Source organism: Carlito syrichta, unplaced genomic scaffold (genome assembly GCF_000164805.1).
Source record: "Carlito syrichta isolate Samal-C Ts95f unplaced genomic scaffold, Tarsius_syrichta-2.0.1 Scaffold146042, whole genome shotgun sequence".
NCBI lineage: Eukaryota > Metazoa > Chordata > Mammalia > Primates > Tarsiidae > Carlito > Carlito syrichta.
In genome coordinates this window covers 552,357-559,606 of record NW_007090138.1, presented here as the reverse complement: position 1 = coordinate 559,606, position 7,250 = coordinate 552,357, and positions in this window count along the sequence as shown.

Sequence of the window (7,250 nt, the reverse complement as noted above, 5' to 3'; positions counted from 1 at the left end):
CACTATTCCTTGAATTCTTCCCACTTTTACAACAAATACCAGCAGAAACAAGGCTCTATCAGATGAAGAAATAAGAAAAAGACATGTAAAATATAATCAAATTTCAGACCTTTTCGGTTATGGGCAGATTTCATCCTTACTTCATCCTGCCCTAAGGAGAAGAAGTTGTTGATGGTGCTAAATTTTAAAGAGAAAAGGGAGAGTAGGAGAGGCATTAGTGGGGTAGTTCTCATCTTGAATATTCGCGACATCTCTAGTTTTAGCATAGACTGAAAAGTGTGAAAGCGCCTTGTCTCAGAAAGACCTAATACTTAATATTTTACACAGGCCCACCATCTCCCCTAAATGAACAAAAAACAGGTGTTGATTAAAGCCATACTTATATCTGGGAATTCTTTGGGGTGAAACGAGGTATATCTTTCTTTCTTTTTTGAAACAAGGTATATCTTAATCAGTGGTCCCCAACCGTTTTGGCATCAGGGACAAATTTCATGGAAGACAATTTTTTGGGAGGAGGGTGGGGGTAGATCGTCACCAGGAATTCGATTCTCGTAAGGAACATACAACCTAGATCCCTGGAATGCAGGGCTCACAACAGTGTTCATGCTTCTATGACAATCTAATGACAGGAGGCAGAGCTCCGATAGCCACTACTGCTCACCTCCTGCTGTCTGGCCCAATTCCTAACAGGCCAAGAACACATACGGGTCTGCAGCCCAGGAATTAGGGACCCCTGCCTTGGATGTATATTTATATACAAGGGGACTCAAAAAACTTCGGAATTTATTTGTAAAACATTGTGTATTCTTACATGTGTAAACTTGTCACCTTGAAAGTACTCTCCATTTGATACGATATGCCTATGGAAATGCTTTTTCCACTGCTCAAAATAGTTTTTGAACTCATCAATTTACATGCTTTTTAGTGCTTCTGCTGTTTTTTGTTTCACCTCTTCCACATCGGCAAAATGTTTCTCTTTGAGGACTCTTTTTCATCGGGGAAACAACAACAACAAAAAGTCACTAGGGGTGAGATCAGGTGATCAGGGAGAGTGGGGCATGGGGGTCAAGAACTGCTGAATACTCAGTGTGGTGTGGGCAGGTTGTTCATGGAAATCACCCATCATGAAATGGGCAAATGCATTGAAAGAATCTCCACCCCCCCCAAAAAAAAATTCACTGAGGTCTAATGCAGCCTCTCACAACAATGCTCGCTGGTACACTGATGCCGATAGGTACCTGGAACACTTACCTAGTGGGGAAAGCCTGTACTACAAGGAGCCCGCCCTCCAAAAGATAATTCCAGTGTTTTGGGGGGTCCCCTTCATGTATGCGCATATATATGTCTCCCCAAAAGGCTGACTTGTTCAAGCTAGTTATAGACTGGCTAAGAGATTGGGATAATAAAGTTAGTTGGGATCTCTAAGTATTCCTTTTAAAAACATACATTTCCTGAAAAAGGGGACATCTGAGGCGGCACCTTAGTAGAAATGAAGTTATCTCATAAGATGAAATGGGCCCCAAGGGAGTAGGAAGTGACTTAGGGAGAGGATCAATAGGGTAGGCAACTTGGCCTTTGGAATGGCATTGTCTTGGTCCTCCTAGGCAAGACCAGCATTGGGTTTGTATTCCTCTTGTTCTTACTCCTTATTCCACCTGGTTGGCCACTGTGTGGCACCCATAGGGGACATAATTGGGAGCAGGACAAAAGCGAGCTCTGTGGGCTTAGTTTTCTGGTGTTATTCAGATATTTCCTTGGTTTCTCTCCACCAGCAGCAAGGGTTTCCTGGGACTCAGGTAACACTGGTTTAACCACCAGAGGGCTTTCTGTTGGCCATAAACTGAAGTTCTTCCAGCTCCTGGAAAATGAAGTTCTTCCATCTCCCCTCTCACCTTCCAAGTAATTTTAGCTGTTTCTCTGGGAATAAACTCAGGAGAAAGAAGGAAAAAAGTGGAAAAGAAACGGATAGGACCCCATTCCTGTGTAACTAAAAGCAAAACTTACATGGAATTCAATGGAAAAAAAGAGATTTGATCTGAGAGTTTTTCCAGAATGGAATGCATGTGTATTAAATTAATTACTGTAAAACAATTACTGTTGCTATCATTTGTGAACTGGTTGTGGGTTTCAACAACCATTTTGCTGACTTTCTGGCACACGTATGAGTTTTCCTGTCCAATGAGACCTTGGGGAATACTCTCCAAATCTATGGAATCATCTGACTCCCTACAGGAAGCACTGATTGGTATTAATTTTCATTCTTTCCCTTTTGATGTTGAAGTAGACCAGAATACGTCCTGCTTTTCTAATATGTTCTTTCTCTTTCCACCTTGCTCCCATCCCACATGATTATAGTATTTCCAAATGCAAGGGGTTAGTTGTAGAAAATTAAGGAATAGGCTCCTGTTATAGACTCAGACGTTTAAGGATCCCAAGTGGGAAATATAATTGTGTCTTTAGTAAAAATCTAGATGTGTTGATTTGTGGTGGTTGCAGAATTTAGTACCCTGGGTAGGTTGACACCTAGAAAAATTCTCCTCCTTTGTATGCAATGTAAAAAGCAATGGCAGAGGAAACAATGTTTCAACCGAACTCAAAGTTCACTAAAACTGCTTAATGATAAGTTGCATTTGGGTATCTATTGCTATTTGACTTGAAATGACCTTATTAAATATTTTTGTTATGCCAAACCCAAGTTAGAAAAGCATAATTATTTTTATGTCCTTGTTAATACTGTAGAGATTTTTTTTAAAGTTAGTGTGTTTAAGATACTGAGATCTGTGTTTTATTTCTAATGTTAAAATTTTACTTGGCCTAATTTAAGTATTGTTTCATTTTAAAGTTTAGATGGACTTTCATTAAGCTTTTTTTTCACCCTAAGACTTTATCATTATCAGCATAGAATTTATGATTGAAACAAAAATCACTGAGTCTGAAACTCTTGGTATTATATTTACTTATTCAGAGATTATGAGACCTGCAAAGTTAAATCAAAACTGCAAGAACAACAGTTCATGACATCCTGTTCTTTTTGGATACTCTGTAACTTGATAGGGGGTACAAGTAGCACAAATGGGGGGGGAATGTAGGCTTGATTGTTCCTTCTTTGTCTATTGCATGCCCCTTTGTTAGTGTTTCAGTGCTTCAGGGTAAGGAAGTTCAATTCTTCTATGGGTATTGCCTCATCTAACAACTCTTGGAAAATATACCTAGAAATCCTCGAAAATAGAATTGAACAGTGTCAAATGTTTCTCTTTGTATTCAAAAAGTTTAATCAACTTCTCCAAGTAGATTGAAAGTAGGTGAGGTTTTTGAATATTTATCCAATTGATGCTGATCTTTGAGTGACAGGGCTTCAGTAAAAGTAAGTCAGATATCAGCTTTCCTGCTGTAGGATGGCTTAATTAACGTACTTGAATGATCAAAAGAATTTGAGTAAGTAGGGCAGCACTTGTGAACTAAAAATAAATAAAATTTGAGGACTTTACTACATAAATTATCTGACAGGGAACTTGGCATATTTAGGGAGATAATGGCATTACTATAGTGTGAAGAATTCAGACCAAATGGAATTGAATGAAAGACTATCAGCAGCCTGGATAATTTAGTTAACCAGTGATGACTTTGCAGTGAGGTAATGTCATAGATAAGAATGCATAGCTCTAACTGTAGGATATTTCCAGGCAGCAGCCTGCAGAAGTTTTGAGGTATCTCTCAAGATAAAAGATAATGCAAGAGACATACATCACACAATTATATGTGAAAAAAATTAAATAATTTTGAGTGTGTTGAAAATATAGTTAAAAAACAAGGTGATCGACGGAAAATGATAATCAAGAGAAGGACCTTAGATTGCTGGATAAAGTTGAATATTTGGAGCAGTTTACTTTAATTTTTTTCTCTTGTTCTGAAAAACATTGTCTTGAACTGGGAAAAGAGACTGGGTCTTTGCAAGTTAATAATTTGTTTGAAAGTTTGCTTATTCTTCTCAAACCAGGAGAGGTGGGGACCAAAGGGAGGCCCAAACCTTACCTGTACAATGACCATTTGTATTCCTAATCCTGAATTGTACCCTACATCTTTCCAGTTAAAAAAAGTTAGTTTATTTTGTTTCTATTGTGCTTAGCAAATAAAGTATAGTAATAACCATGCTTCACCACTTGTTCTCAAATAAAAATACATTTTGAACTGGCTTACAATGTTAATATCACATTGATCCTCAGAACTCCCTTAGCCAGTATGATGGCTCACGCCTATAATCCCCGCACTTTCAGGGGCCAATGCAGGAGGATAGCTTGAACACAGGAGTTTGAGACCAGTCTAGGCAACATAGTGAGACCTTGTTGCTACAAAAATTAAAAATTAAAAATTTAGCCAGGCATTGTGGCGCGCCTGTAGACCCAGCTACTCGGGAGGCTGAGGTGGAAGGACACTGAGCCCAGGAGGTTGAGGCTGCAGTGAGCTGTGATTGTGCCATTGCCTTCTAACCTGGGCAACATAGTAAGATCCCAACCCAAAGCAAAAATAAAAATAAAAAACTCCCAGCCGGGCGTAGTGGCTCACATCTGTAATCCCAGCACTTTGGGAGGCCAAGGTGAGAGTATTGTCTGAGCCCAAGGGTTCAAGACAGCCTGGGCAACTTGGCAAGACCTTGTCTCTACAATAAACGAAATACATTAGTTGAGTGTGGTGGCATGTGCGCATAGTTCCAGCCACTTGGAAGGCTGAGGGGGAAGGATCACCTGAGGTAGCAGGTCGAGGCTGTGGTGGCCATGAGTGTGCCACAGCACTACAGCCTGGGTGACAGAGTGAGACTCCAACTCAAAAACAAAAACAAATTCCCTTGTCTGAGTTTATTTACCAGGGCACTTTCCTCTGCTTAAAGACCACAGAGGAAAATCCGCCCTTAGAAATTCACATGATGTTTTTGATCTAGAAAGGTGACTCAGCATTCATTTCTGAATGGTTTAGTGCATTCCTGGTTTAGTACTTTCAGTACTTGGTACATATTTCATTGACTGAATAAATGGTCTAAATGTACAAGGAGACTTAAAATCAGAAAAATGAAGGAGCTGGAAAGAGAAATCTAGGAGATCTGGGTTCTGATATAAGTTCTACACATTCAATTCAATTTTAAAAAAGACAACTCCTTGTAACAGAGAGTTATGCAAGGAATTGTAGCAAACATCAAAGTGTCCAGGAAGAATTCTGCTTTGGTACTATGTGTGCATCAGATGGAGTCAATATAGCCAAAGAGCAGCCCCCTCCGTTTTTTTGTTTTTTGAGTTGGAGTCTTACTCTTTGTTGCCCAGGTTGGAGTGCAGTGGCACGCTTGTAGCCACGGCAGCCTTGACCTGCTGGTCTCAGGCGATCTTTCTGCCTCAGCCTTCTAAGTAGCTGGAACTACAGATACACACCATCACGCCTGGCTGAGAGCAGCCATTTTATCATTGCTTCGCTTTGTCATATTTTTCTAACAGTTCACTTTAGCTTGCACTTCAATCACTAGTCAAGGATATAACTGATTTCTCAGAGGTTGCTATGGATAATTATTTTACAAACCCCTCCCCAGCTCGTTTTGTACTAATTAATTAGCTTTTCTATTCCAAGTATTTGAATAAGAAGCAAGTTAACTTATTCAGCCTCTTGTGACCTTCATGACACAGGCCCCATCAACATGGCAACGGATAAGTGACCAGCCCATCCATCTGCCTGCTGTCCATCACTTGATGTCAGTACCTGTGCTTACCTGTTCCCTTCGTGATGACGTGGAACAGACCACCGCCCAGTCACCTTAACAACCTGCTCCACACCAAAGAGAAAGTTTAAAAGCATTCAATTTCAAGCAGCCATTTGCCATTGCTTTGTTAAGCTCTGGTCTGGCCAGGTGGTTCTTTGAGCTATGGCCAGGCCGTGTTTCCTAAGCTTTGGACCCCTCCCCTACCTCGGGGAGGTGAATCTCCTCTCTCTCTCTCTCTCTCTCTAACTTACTTTCTAAATAAACTATATTTTCCCATCCAACTTCTGTCCAATTTCTTTGCATCTTTCACAAGGTACCATCGTGAACACCCCCATCGCGTCTGACCTAACATTTTGGAAACCCCGCTGGGAATTGTGACCTAACGCAATGTGATATTATAACTACACATTTGAGCCAGCTGAGAAGAACATTTTGCAAGTTTATAAGTGATCATCTTATATATACTTCAATTTCCAAAACCATTTACCAAAGATCTGGCTTTTGCTACATGCCATAAGTGCTTTTGTATGTCTTCAAGTTTGCATTTCAGATAGGAAGGCAGGCTTCCCTAAAACTTTCACATGCTAACGGCTGTAATTATAAGGTAGAAGGTCTTATTTAAATAGTAATTAGCCTCCTGGACTTGAAGTGTAAATAGAATGCTAATTCATTTAGATAGTTAATTGGTCTTCCGAGTGAGAGATCTAAGCACAGCTTTCCTCTGTAGCCAGGCTGTACTTATGTACTGGGTACAGACTGTGTGTTGACTCAGTGGAATGAAGTTTGGCAAACTCTTGCTTGACTCCCAGAATTTTCGCTTTTAGTTCTCTAGTAATACAAATGGATCAGAAAATACTGTGAAACATTGAGTAGAATTCTACGGCAAAATCATTAATATTTGGCTTTTCTTCATAATTATGGAAACTGGTTTGGTCTGTTCATATTATTCCAACGTAATTGTTGATAGTACCTCCTTTCATACTCAGAAGTACTTAGATGTGGGGATAAATGATGTGGTCACCCTAATCATAGTCAAAGATAACACAGATTACTGTGATTGCTGAAACTAAAAGTGTGGATTAAGATTGGCAGCTGGGCATGGTGGTGCATTGTAATCCCAGCACTTTGGGAAGCTGAAGTGAAAGGATTGCCTGAGCCCAGGGTTCGAGACCAGCGTGGGCAACTTGGCAAGACCTTGTCTCCACAATAAATCAAGAAAAATTAGCCGGGTGTGGTGGCGCATGTCTGTACTTCCAGTTACTTGGAAGGCTGAGGTGAAAGAATTGCCTGAACCCAGCGGGTGGAGGCTGTGGTGGCTGTGAGCCTGCCACTGCACTCCAGCCTGGGTGATGGCGTGAGACTCCAACAACAACAACAAAAAGATAGGTTACATTTCCCAGTGAGCAAGTGTCAAGGTCCTTCTCCCTGCTTACTGCTTTAAAGATATAATAGTTAACAATGGATGTCATTCACTTTGAAGTATCTTTTTTTTTTTTTTTTTTAAGAACAC